Source organism: Macaca thibetana, chromosome 5 (genome assembly GCF_024542745.1).
Source record: "Macaca thibetana thibetana isolate TM-01 chromosome 5, ASM2454274v1, whole genome shotgun sequence".
Classification (NCBI taxonomy): domain Eukaryota; kingdom Metazoa; phylum Chordata; class Mammalia; order Primates; family Cercopithecidae; genus Macaca; species Macaca thibetana.
The window spans coordinates 76261600-76275473 of NC_065582.1; the positions used below are offsets into that span (position 1 = coordinate 76261600).

General features: G+C 40.3%; 1 protein-coding gene across 7 annotated transcripts in view; it reads right to left on the minus strand.

Moving 5' to 3' along the window:
• ANK2 (ankyrin 2) overlaps window positions 1–13874 on the minus strand; it is a 695484-nt gene that overhangs the window by 568911 nt on the left and 112699 nt on the right. The window lies entirely within an intron of this gene.

Sequence of the window (13874 nt, forward strand, 5' to 3'; positions counted from 1 at the left end):
ACTTGACTTTGTTGCAGCCTAAATGTATCAGATATATGGGAAGTAACTGGAGTTCCACGCCTAGTTCAGGGAAGCTGAGGAACGAGCTACTGCCAAGATGCCAATGCTGTGGGAGTGATTTCATCTATAAATCACTACCACCACCATATCCCACCGCCTTTCAGTAGATCATCTTTTATATAAGAGTTTATATATATATATATACACACACACACATATATATGCTATATATATGTTTAAGTCATAAAATATTGGTAGGTGGGGTGTGTGTGTGTGTGTTTTAAGCCAGTCACCACTGAGTTTAGTTCATGGACGATCTCAGGGAGGTAACCCTTAGACTCAGTGCAATATACAATAATTATATTTTGAGAGGATTCACACAAAGTCCAACAGAAATAGACGTACAGACCTAGACAGGCAGATAAGCAGACAGGAAGTCAGAACCATCCATTCAGGCTTACATTCATTCATTCAGTATTCGTTTATTGATCACCTATTACATACCTAGTCCAAAAACAGATTATCAAATGGTGGAGGGGTTGGATATTTGTCACAGAGCTTCTAATTCTACTTCTGTGATAAGACAAGAAGTAAGAGCCTTATCAAGGATCCTTATCAAATGTTCTGTGGCTAATATGAATCTAAAGGCTGGTAACAAAATCACATTTTATCTTAATTTCATTAGGATAAATGGTAACATTTAAGGTAAGAATACTCAAAATCATTAAGACTTTATGAAACAAAATCATAGCCCGCTTAGATAGCTGTGACCAGAAATGTAATTCTAAAATTACAGAAAATATGATGCTCCTGTAGCAGAGAGGAGAATTCACTTGCTCTGTCCCCTAGGCTGAAGTGCAGTGGCACAATCTTGGCTCACTGCACCCTGCCCCTCCCGGGTTCAAGTGATTGTCCTACCTCACCCTCCCAAGTAGCTGGGATTACAGGCATGTGCCACCACACTTGGCTAATTTTTGTAGTTTTAGTAGAGACAGGGTTTCACCATGTTGGCCAGGCTGGTCTCGAACTCCTGACTTCAGGTGATCCACCTTCCTTGGCCTCCCAAAGTGCTGGGATTACAAGCGTGAGCCACCGTGCCCAGCCAAGACACTTCTTAAGTAGAAAAATAAATATATAATTTTAGTTTTCCTTAGTTTAATAATTAGCTATTCCCTATAAAATAATCACAAAATATGCAAACCCTTGGTTTTCATTATTTTGTCTTTGTTCCTTATATTTAAAGTGAATTGTGCCATTTTATTATATGTTAACTAAGGCTATAATATCATTATTTGATATTGTAATCAACATAATAGTATTCACATGTTTTTTATTGAAATAATTCAATCTAATAATTATATAATCACTAATATCATAATAAATTGCCATTTAATATATAATATTTAACTCATCTATTTGCTTTGTACCAAGTGTGTGATATTTCCCCCTGAGATGACCAGGATGCTTGTGACTGTGGAATTCAGTATGAGATTCCACGGGCACTTGATTTCCATTTGTTCTCCATTGGAAATAAGCTATATAAAGAATAAAACTGTTCAAGTCTACTACTGTTTCTACTGAAACAGAACATCTCTGACACCAGATATGTGGGTTTTTCACATCAAGAAATTTCCCAATTTTCTGCAGACACCAGCTGAGTGCCCTACAATTTAATTCAATTCTGGCACTGACTACCCAGAATTGACGCAGACACTACAGGTTAAGGACTCAGTCCCACAAGATTGCCCCCGACTTCAAATAAAAATCACAAATAGTAGGGACCCAGGTTACCCACACTTTCGTCCAACTTGGCTACAATTTGGGGGTTCCCATGACTCCCTCCTTAGGTTTGATAATTTAACAGCTCACAGAACTCAGGGAAACACTGTACTTATTGTTACCAGTTTGTTATAAAGAATATTATAAAGTACACAAATGAACAGCCAGATGAAAAGGTATGTAAGGTGAGGTCTCGAAGTGTCCAGAGTGCAGGAGCTTCTGTCCCCATGGTGTTTGGTGTGCACCATCCTCCAAACATGTGGATACATTCACCAACTCGGAAGCTCTCTGAATCCTATTGCTAATGGTTTGTTTTTATGGAGGTTCCATTACATAGGTATGGTTGATTAAATTTGGCCATTGGAGATTGACTCAATCGTCAGCCCCCCTCCCCTCTATGGAGGTGTGGTGGATCTGAAAGTTTAAATTCTCTAATCACATGATTGGTTTCTCTGGCAAAGAGCTCCCATCCTGAAGCTATCTAGGGCAGGCCCCTGCCCCCACCAAGAGTCACCTCATTAGCATAAACTCAGGTTTGGTTGAAAGGGCCTTATGAATAGCAAATTATGCTCTTCTCACCTCATTATCTAGGAAATGACAAGGGTTTTATGAGCTCTGTGTCAGAAACTAGGGATGAATATTAATATATGTGTTTGTTTATATATCACAATATCAGAGTTAATTCTTCTATGCTCATTATTTAATTGAACACCTATCATGTTCAAGTCACTGAAAATGATACCAAAGTGCATGACCTTCAATGGGTTTATAATCTTGTTAGGGATATGCTGTTTCCACACAAATATCTGAAATGTAGTTGATAAATCAAATACATAGAAAGTAATGCAGTTAAAGTAGACAAAGAAAGTGAACTCTCACAGGTGGTAGTGGCTTACACATGTAATCTCAGCGCTTTGGGAGGCTGAGGTGGGTGGATCATTTGAGGTCAGGAGTTCAAGACCAGCCTGGCCAGCCAACATGGTGAAACTCCGTTTCTACGAAAAATAGTAGACTGAGACTCCATCATAAAAAATAAAATAAAATAAAATAAAAGGCCGGGCGCAGTGGCTCACACCTGTAATCCCAGCACTTTGGGAGGCCGAGGCGGGCGAATCATGAGGTCAGGAGATCGAGACCATCCTGGCTAACACGGTGAAACCCCGTCTCTACTACAAATACAAAAAATTAGCCAGGCATAGTGGCGGGCGCCTATAGTCCCAGCTACTCAGGAAGCTGAGGCAGGGGAATGGCGTGAACCCAGGAGGCGGAGCTTGCAGTGAGCCGAGTTCGAGTCACTGCACTCCAGCCTGGGCGACAGAGCAAGACTCCGTCTCAAAAAAAAAACAAAGAAGTGTCTTTTTGTATTCAGTTTCTTGGAATTTTGCCGACCTCTCTAGCTAAAATTAACTGGCAATTTTAAAATAGCACTGTTCGGGTACCTACCAACACCCCCCATACATTGATCTTTTGCCACTATTTCTTACATTATGAGCTAAGTGAAGTGTGAAATGTGGCCTCCCCGACAAATTGTTCTTTCCAAAATCTATAGAGCTAACAAAGGTTTAATGTTCAAAAGATTGTCACTACTCCTAAACTCTAGCACAGACTACCATCATCACTTGTCTCCTGGACTACAGCAACAGCTTCCACTTGTCCTCCATAAAGCAAACAGAATGTTCTCTCTCTTACTTAAAACTCTCTCAGCCTGGGCAACATGATGAAACCCCGTCTCTACAAAAAATTTCAAAGTTAGCCTGGAGTGGTGGTACACGCCTGTAGTCCCAGCTACTCAGGAGGCTGAGGTGGGAGGATCCCCTGAGCCCAGGGAGGTTGAGGCTGCAATGAGCCATAATCATGCCACTGCACTCCAGCCTGGGTGACAGAGTGATACCCTGTCTCAAAAAACCAAACAAACAAACAAATAACACTCTCCAGTCATGTTCCATCTCATTTAATCATGGCCTCTAACACCCGTTAATAAAACTATATAGATGCTTCTCAAGTAGCTTCCTTCTCCAATAAATAACATACTGAACATTTCTGTCATTGGCTGAGTTAGTGTTCATCAGGTAATTAACATTTGTTTTCTGAAATTCATTTGTTTCCTTAGGAAAGACTATAAAAAAATGAGCTATTCAATTAAAGGATGCGATCTTATTTCAAAGTAATAGTGTTTAGGAAAGATATATAACTGCCTGCCCAAAGACTACAGCTCCCAAGCTCCCTTGCAACTCAGTGTGGCCTTCTGAGCAGAATTTCTCCTCTCTTGCTTCAAAGAACATTGCTTGCCCTAAACTTCTTTTGTTTCCTTTATGCAAGCTAGAACACAGATTTGCCTGTGACCTCACTTCAACCACATGGCTTTAACGGGGAATGGCAGAGCAAATGAATGGAAAAAAACTGGGCCACTAAATTACCACAGAAAGCAGAGTTGACCTTCTAACCTGGCCCACTCACTCATACTGCATTCTTGTCAGCATTGAGGCCTGTTTCTTTTAAGGGAAATCTGGCTGGGTGCAGTGGCTCATGCCTGTAATCCTAAACACTTTGGGAGGCCAAGATGGGAAGGCAACTTGAGCTCAGGAGTTTGAGACCAGCCTAGGCAACATGGCAAGACCCTGTCTCTACGAAAAATAGAAAAATTAGCTGGGCATGGTGGTGCACACCTGTGGTCCCAGCTACTCAGGAGGCTGAGGCAGGAGAATGGGTTGAGCCTGCGAGGTCGAGGCTGCAGTGAGCCATGATCACGCCACTGTACTCCAGCCTTGGTGGCAGAGTGAGACCCTGTCTCAAAAACAAACAAACAAACAAATAAATAAATAAATAAAATCTGGGCCGGGCGCGGTGGCTCAAGCCTGTAATCCCAGCACTTTGGGAGGCCGAGACGGGCGGATCACGAGGTCGGGAGATCAAGACCATCCTGGCTAACACGGTGAAACCCCATCTCTACTAAAAAAAAAAATACAAAAAAAGTAGCCGGGCGAGGTGGCTGGCGCCTGTAGTCCCAGCTACTCGGGAGGCTGAGGCAGGAGAATGGCGTAAACGCGGAAGGCGGAGCTTGCAGTGAGCTGAGATCTGGCCACTGCACTCCAGCCTGGGCGACAGAGCAAGACTCCGTCTCAAAAAAAAAAAAATAAATAAATAAATAAATAAATAAATAAATAAATAAAATCTAATTTGGTAAGGGAAAAATAGTATAGAAAGTTGAAAATGATTCAATGATTACTATTCATTGGTATTCTCTTTTAAGAATTGCTTGTCCACATTGATTTTTTATTTTTACTAAATACTTAATATTTTTCTTGTCTATTCTGTTGAGCTTCATTGTTTGCCTTTCAATTCTACTTTTGGGAAACATGTTGAAGTGTTTTATTGTCACAATTTGTAATTTCTCCATTGTAATTTGTTCCACTGAAAGTTTCCATAATAACCAGATTTTTTTTTTTTTAAGACAGAGACAGGCTGGAGTGCAGTGGTGGGATCTCAGCTCACCACAATCTCCGCCTCCCAGGTTCAAGCGATTCTCCTGCCTCAGCCTCCCAAGTAGCTGGGACTACAGGTGCACGCCAGCATGCCCAGCTAATTTTTGTATTTTTAGTAGAGACAGGATTTCACTATGTTGGCCAGGCTGGTCTCGAACTCCTGACCTCGTGATCCACCCACCTCAGCCTCTCACAGTGCTGAGATTACAGGCGTGAGCCACCATGCCCAGCCAATGACCAGATTTTAAACTCTAAATACCATTCCTCACTAAAAAGAACCAGGGCTCTTTGGGGAAAAGGCTGATTTTAAATCTGAGGCAGAGAATGTATAAGATGAGCTTAGCACATTGTCGTATATCAGAAAGCAAGGAAATTACTGAAGAGAAGTGGGCTCATGTTAAAGGACAGGAGTCAACGTGGAGAGGCCCCCAAAGACCAACTTCATCAAAGCATCTTTTCTAGTTCCTGTGGCTATGTAAAAAGTAATGCCAAACTTAGTTTAAGACATTTATTTTTCTCACAAATCTGTAGTCTGGGAAGGGTTCAGGGGGTTAGCTGGTTTCTACTCCAGTTAGCATCATTTGTGCACCTCAAAAGCTGGAGACTGAAATCTTCTGAGGGTTCATTCATTCACATGTCTGGTGCCTGAACCGGAACACTGAGGCATGGAATAATTAGGGCTCCTTAATCATTTCTGTGTACCTCTTATGTTGCTTTTCCTTATGGTCTTTTAACATGGTGGCTTCAGGGTGGTTAGATTTCACTAAACACATGTGCCCCAAGAGAGTGCCAGGCAGAAGCAATGGAGATGTGTCAATATCACATTATAGGAAGACCATGCAAGACTGAATACATTTGTGTATCCTGCTTTGGTAAATGTAATCTATCACAGCATCATAAATAATACTATAATTGATTGACACATTTGAATATATAAAAGTCCGAATGATACTCAACCCAGAATGAAAAGACATATTTGCCCCCTCATTGAGGTAATTATTATACCAATTCCTTACGTAAAAATTAGTCAAGAGAGAGTTAAGTATGAATTCTTTCTTTTCCAAATGGAACTCTATTTTGGAGTAACACATAGCTCTTTCTCTCTTTCTTTCTCTCTCTTTCTCTCTCTCTCTCTCTCTCTCTCTTTCTTTCTTTCTTTTTTTGAGATGGAGTCTCGCTCTGTCACCCAGGCTGGAGTGCAGGGGTGTGATCTCAGCTCACTGCAACCTCCCCCTCCCGGGTTCACGCCATTCTCCTGCCTCAGCCTCCCGAGTAGCTGGGACTACAGGCGCCCACCACTACACCCAGCTAATTTTTTGTATTTTTAGTAGAGACGGAGTTTTCACCGTGTTAGCCAGGATGGTCTCGATCTCCTGACCTCATGATCCGCCCCCCCCTCAGCCTCCCAAAGTGCTGGGATTACAGGCGTGAGCTACCACGCCCAGCCGGAATAACACATAGCTCTAATTAATAAGGGGAACGTTATTAGAAGAATCTTAGTTAATGAAAACAAAAACACTAACAATTGGAAAAATCACAGTTTTGCAACTTGTAATGGAGTAACTGGTTCAGACAAGAGTCAGCAATGGATGCCAAAAGCATTGAGTGTAAGGTTGATAAAGGCACTGGATACTAATCTGCTGCTGAGTTCTTAACACACAGAATATTTACTTGTCTCAAGGGGGCATAACTTTATAATAGAGAGATCTGGTAATTTTCCCATTTACCATTAATCTAAAGATCGATCTTAGTATCATAAAAAGTAACACAACTAAGTATTATACAACTCTTGATATGATAGGATATAACGTACACAGCATCACCCATGAAATACACTTGACAAAAATGTTTTATCTGACATCAGTAACAACTTTAGATCAAAATTTCCAGTATCCAGGAAATACAGTAGAGAGTTAACTAAAATTTAAATGAAACCAGAAGGAAACAATCATATAAATCCAGAAGGTAGAATTCTACCAGAAAATTGATCAGTCTCTTCAGCAAGAAAATGTAACAAAACAACAACAACAAAAAAGTGCAAAGGGGCTGGGTGCAGTGATTCATGCCTGTAATCCCAGAACTTTGGGAGGCCGAGGGGGTGGATCACCTGAGGTCAGGATTTCGAGACCAGCCTGGCCAACATGGTGAAACCTCGTCTCTACTAAAAATACAAAAATTAGCCGGGCGTGGTAGCAGGTGCCTGTAATCCCAGCTACTCAGGAGGCTGAGGCAGGAGAATTGCTTAAACCTGGGAGGTAGAGGTTGCGGTGAGCTGAGATCACGCCATTGCACTCTGGCCTGGGCGACAAAGTGAGACTCCATCTTAAAAAAAAAAAAAAAAAAAAAAAAAAAAAGGCGGGAAAGAACTAACAGAGAAATATGAGCCATAGCTCACCACATATTAAGAATCATGCAGGTCGTTGACTGGATCCTGATTTGAGCAACTTGGCTGGAAAACACACTGGGGCCAACAGAGGAAATCTGGATGTATACTGGTTATCAGAAGATAGCAGATAATTATTTCATTTTGTAGATGTGATCATGATAAAAGTATTGTGCTTAGTTAAGAAAAAATCCTTATTTGGCCAGGCACAGTGGCTCACGCCTGTAATCCTAGCATTTTGGGAGGCCAAGGCAGGTGGATCACCTGAGGTCAGGAGTTCAAGATCAGCCTGGCCAACATGATGAAACCCCATCTCTACTGGAAAAAAAAAAAAAAAATATATATATATATATATATATATATATACACACACACACACACACACAATATATATACAAAAAAATTAAAATATCTTTATTTTAGAGATATTAAAGAACATAATGGTAAAGCAACATTATAATTTACCTCCAAATGCTTTTAAAAAAACAAAGTAAATATAACAACATGTTAGCAACTGGCAAACCTAGATAAGGAATATACGGGTATTTGTTGTACTATCTCTCTATTTATTTTAATATTTGAAATGTTGTACAGTAAAATGTAATAAAACAGAACAGTTCTCCCCAAATGCAGGGATTTTCTAGGTACTCAATTCTAATTTTTCTAAATTTTGTGTTTTTGGTTTTGTTTTGTTTTTTAAATGGGGTCTCTGTCACCAGACTGGAGTGCAGTGGCGCGATCACGGCTCACTGCAGCCTTGACTTTCCCAGGTTCAGGTGATCCTCCCACCTCAGTTGTTGTATTTTTAGTAGAGATGGAGTTTCACCATGTTGCCCAGACTGGTCTCGAACTCCTGGGCTCATGCTATCTGTCCGCCTCGGCCTCCTAAAGTCCTTGGATTACAGGTGTGAGCCACCGCGCCTGGCCTGGTTTTATTTATTTATTTCTAACCATTTAACATTTAATTTAAACTACCAGGATGTTTTTTTGGAGTGTTTTGTCTTTCTCCAGTTACCAAATGAATCGTCCTAGAAAATTTATTAAATAGTTTCTCTGCGCCGGGTGCGGTGGCTCACACGTGTAATCCTAGCACTTTGGGAGGCTAAGGTGGGTGGATCACCTGAAGTCAAGAGTTCAAGAGTTCAAGACCAGCCTGTCCAACATGGTGAAATACCATATCTACTAAAAATTTAAAAATTAGCCAGGCGTGGTGGCACACGCCTGTAATCCCAGCTACTTGGGAGGCTGATGCAGGACAATCACTTGAATCCAGTGGGATGGAGGTTGCAGTGAGCCGAGATCACACCACTACACTCCAGTCTGGGCAACAGAGAAAGAATTTGTCTCAATAAATAAATAAATAAATAAATAAATAAATAAAGTGTATGCCCCCAGTTGTTACACCTCTTTTGTTTTCTATTCAGTTATTGATATATCAGAGTCTATCTCTGAAATAACTATTCCATTGATTTGTCTGTACCAGTGTCATTTTCATTTAATCATTATAGCCTATGTAGTGATGAACCAACCTTCTCTTTCTAATTTTCAAAGTCATTATTGTCTATTTATTTTTCTAGGTGATTTTTGGAATTTGCCCCTAGTCCCACAAAAATACCACAGGTGTTTTTGTCTTCTTGTTTTCTACTGAGTTTTCATTAAAATTGAATTCGGAAGAATTATCATCCCTACAATACTGACAACTAATACTTAATCCCATTTAAATTTTAAGAGCTGAAATTTGTATTTCTTCTTTGTATTGTGTTGTAATTTGCTTTCTTTAAATTCTCCAACCACACTGGTTTTAGTTCTGCTCTCTGGAGTGACATAATATTTGATTACTCCTTCTTTCACATAATGAGAGAGAGTAATTATGCTCCCACTTTATTCAGCCATTTCCTATTTGACATGATTTTTGCTCTCTTCATCATCCTGCTCACCCACTTCCGGATATGATCTACTTTGTCAATATTTCCTCTTGAAATATGGAACCCAGATCTAAGGACTCAAGACTCCAAATGTGTGTGGTCTGAGAATCACAAAGAAGTGGGATGATTATTTCCCTTACTCCGGACACTTAGCTGTTATTAATGCAGTGTAGATTCGTGTCCCCATGTCTTGGCAGTACTCTTCACTATTGGCTCACATTGAGCTTGCAGTCAACTAAAATCACTAGAACTTTCTCACTGACTGTTCTTAAAATAGACCTTCATTTTCTTGAACATAAGCACATGAATGCTAAATTATTTGAATATATATGGTTATACAAATCCTGATGAGATTTCATCTTTTCAATATTGGTTTACCATTTCAGCCCAATTAAAAATCCCAATTCTATGTTTCAAAGCATTAAAACTTAGTCATCTGCAAATTTAATAAACATGTCTTTTTTTGGCCTCACCCACAGTCTGACAAAGAGCAAAGGGCCAAGTCCTATAACAAAGCAACCAAATGCTGTTTCTGGGGGATTGCCCAAGGCCAGGTTGAAACAGTGGATTTTCAGCATTTCTTTATTAACTAGGAGACCTATGAAAGAAAAGACCAAGGTTTCTTTGATCTCATTTGCTCTTTGTGAACCCAAACTTATTCCTACTGATTATTTCTCCCTAATCTAAGTATTCACAAACTACCTATTTTAAAATATAGTCTAAATGTTGCTGACGACTAATGTGAAAGAAACCCAAGTGTACATCAAAATCCAAATTTTACCCCCTTTCTAAAAACATCAATAAAATTCACCATCACCCAGAACCTTTGCCATTCTCCAGCTCTCCTCAAAGAATAGTAACTGTTCTGTGCATTCTCATTGTTCTGCCATATTCTTCCTTACAACCTGAAACTGTGAACTCTTTATGAGACTTAAATGCACTTCTGTGAGGGTATCTGCATACGTGTTGGTCTCCTCAAGCAGATTTTTAGTTCCTTAAAAACAATACAAAGTCTCATTCAGTTCAATTCAACTGACACTTAATGAGTTTCAGGTATTTTAATAGCAACACTGATAGGAGACAGGAAGGCCCCTACAAAAGAATGACAGGAACAGAGTTGCAGCACAGCACAGTGTGCCTAGAGACTAGAAACAGTTCTACACTGCTTAACTGAGATGTATGGAGCAGCAGGAAATGAGGATGCAGAGGTAGTTAAAAGAGAGCTCCATCAGACAGGGCCTTGGAAGCCATGCTAATAAACACCAGCTTTATCCGATACAAGACAGTTAGAAACGGGCCACCCAAGACCCACATTATTCCCTTGAAGACTCCTTTTGTTTTCCCAGCACACTCTTAAACAAAGAAAAGAGGATTCCTCAAAAGACTAAAAATGGAACTGCCATAAGACTCAGCAACCTCACTGCTAAGTATACATCCAGAAGAAAGGAGATCAGTATATATATTTTTTCATTTTTTTCTTTTTTGAAACAAGGTCTCACTCTGTCACCTAGGCTGGAGTACAGTGGCGTCATCATGGCTCACTGCAGCCTCAGCCTCCCTGGGCCCAAGTAAACCTCCCACCTCAGCCTCCCCAAGCAGCTGGGACTACAGGCATGTGCCACCATGCCTGCCTATTTTTTTTATTTTTTGTAGAGACAGGGTCTTGCCATGTTTCCCAGGCAGGTCTCAAACTCCTGGGATCAAACAATCCTGCCTCAGCCTCCCAAAGTGCTGGGATTACAGGCATGGGCACCACACCTGGCCTGAAATCAGTATATTGAAGAGATATCTGCACTCCCATGTTTATTACAGTACTGTTCACAATAGCCAAGATTTGGAATCAACCTAAGTATTCATCAGTGGATGAATGGATAAAGAAAATGCAGTATATATAAGCACAGTGGAGTAGTATTCCAGCATAAGAAGAACGAAATCCCTGTCATTTGCAACAACATGGATGGAACTGGAGAACATTATGTTAAGTGAAATGAACCAGGCACAGAAAGACAAATTTCACATGTTCTCATTCATATGTGGGAGGTAAAAATTAAAACAATTAAATGGAGAGTAGAATGATCATTACCAGAGGCTAGGAAGGATAGCGTGAGGGGCGGAAATGTGGGGATGGTTAATGGGTGCAAAAATATATTTAGAGAGAATAAATAAGATCTAGTTTTGATAACACAATAGGATTACTATAATCAACAATAATTTATGGTATATGTTTAAATAACTAAAAGACAGGAATGTTGGAATGTTTCTAACACAAAGAAATGATGAATGCTTGAGGTAATGAATACCCTGGTTTCTCTGATGTGATCATTACACATTGTATGCCTGTATCAAAATATCACATACACCCCATAAATATATACACCTATTTTGTACCCACAATAATTAAAAGTTTAAAAATTTTTAAATGAAGATACAAAAATCTGCATGTGGCCGGGCACAGTGGCTCACGTCTATAATCCCAGCACTTTCGGAGGCCGAGGCAGGCAGATCACGAGGTCAGGACTTTGAGATCAGCCTGACCAACATGGTGAAACCCCATCTCTACTAAAAATACAAAAATTAGCTGGGAGTGGTGGCACGTGCCTATAATCCTAGCTACTCAGGAGGCAGAGGCAGGAGAATCGCTTGAACCCGGGAGGCAGAGGTTGCAGCGAGCCGAGATCGCGCCATTGCACTCCAGCCTGGGTGACAGAGCTAGACTTTGTCTCAAAAAAAAAAAGAAATTCTGCATGCCTATCTACTTTGTCACAGTCCCTACACCCTTGTTGTTTTACACCACCCCAGGAACATTGGCTCTTGAAGAAATGAACCCTTGTCTAGCTTATTTATGACAAGTGCCTAGATGGGTGCCTGGTGCATAGCGAGCACCAAAAAGGTTCTGTTGACTGACTTGTTGGCCTGGCCCATTTTGGTTCACGTTACCTGGTACAAAGGTAGGCAACCAATAACAACTGCCTCAAACACCTTCTGGTTTCCTCTCACTTCATAAAAATGTATGAAGCTTAGTTGTAAAATTTCATTTTTTTAAAGAATTTCCCATTTCTTTGGCACCTGCTTGTCTTTCAATATCCTCATGCTGCAATTATACGTGTCTTTCATTTGAATTTTTAAGGACTAATTTTCCTACAAACAGTGTTCTGACTCAGCCCAGCCCTCCTTTCCATGGCTACTTCGCATTCAGGGATGATCTGGTCACACCCTTCCTCAGTGCTAGTCACTTGCACATCTCCAACCTATTCTTTCTGGGTGTTCAGAATAAAGTTCTGATTAACCGTTCTGATTGGTTCTTCACCATTCTGTGAGGCTAAATTGGCAGCAAAGTTAGTTGAGGCTCATTAAATGCTTTGTTTTCAGCAGAACAAGACTACCAGAAGTTACATCTACCAATTTTTGTGTCCAGGTTGCTTTTTTTTTTTTTTTGAGAAGGGGTCACAATTCATCAGCCAGGCTAGAGTGCTGTGGCACAATCATGGCTCACGACAGCCTTGAACTCCTGGGCTCAAGCAATCCTGCCGCCTCGGCCTCCAGAGTATCTAGTATTACAGGTGTGTGTGCCACCATGCCTGGCTAGTTTTTTTTGTTGTTGTTTTCAGAAAGACAGGGTCATGCTGTGTTGCCCGGGTGAGTCTTGAACTCCTGGCCTCAAGCAATCCCCTGCCTCACATGTTCCAATTTATATTTGCATTTATATTTGGAAAATATCATCCATGTCCTCTATATCGGTCTTGAATTCTTGGCTTCAAGCAATCCTCCCACCTCACATGTTACAGTTTATATTTAGAAAATATCATCCATGTCCTCGATATCTTCTGGCATTCTATATAACAAGCTCCCTCAATGAGTTACATTGTGTTTTGCTCTCTTGTTATCTATATGCAAATGCTCATCACTCTCGATTTCCTCATTTCTTGTCGAAGGAGGTAGCATCTTGAAATGCAGTGCTAATGCCACCATAGCCCTGTCCCTTCATACACTCATACATATGCCCATAAATAGAAAATCAAACAACTATCCCATCAGAGCTGCTTCTCTTGAACAAAGTATTGTTTTAAAAACTGTGAGATTGGTCATACGTCAATGATTATAAAAGCTACAATGTATATAAGAGGCTTCATTATACTATTGTCTCTATTATACTCTTTGGCTATAAGGGGCTTCATTATACTATTCTCTCTCTATTATACTATTTGGAAATTTCAATATTAAAAATATTTTTAACTCTTTGCAAAATTATCATTTTTTTTATTTATTCAACAAACATCCACTGATGAAACATGCTAAACAATACAG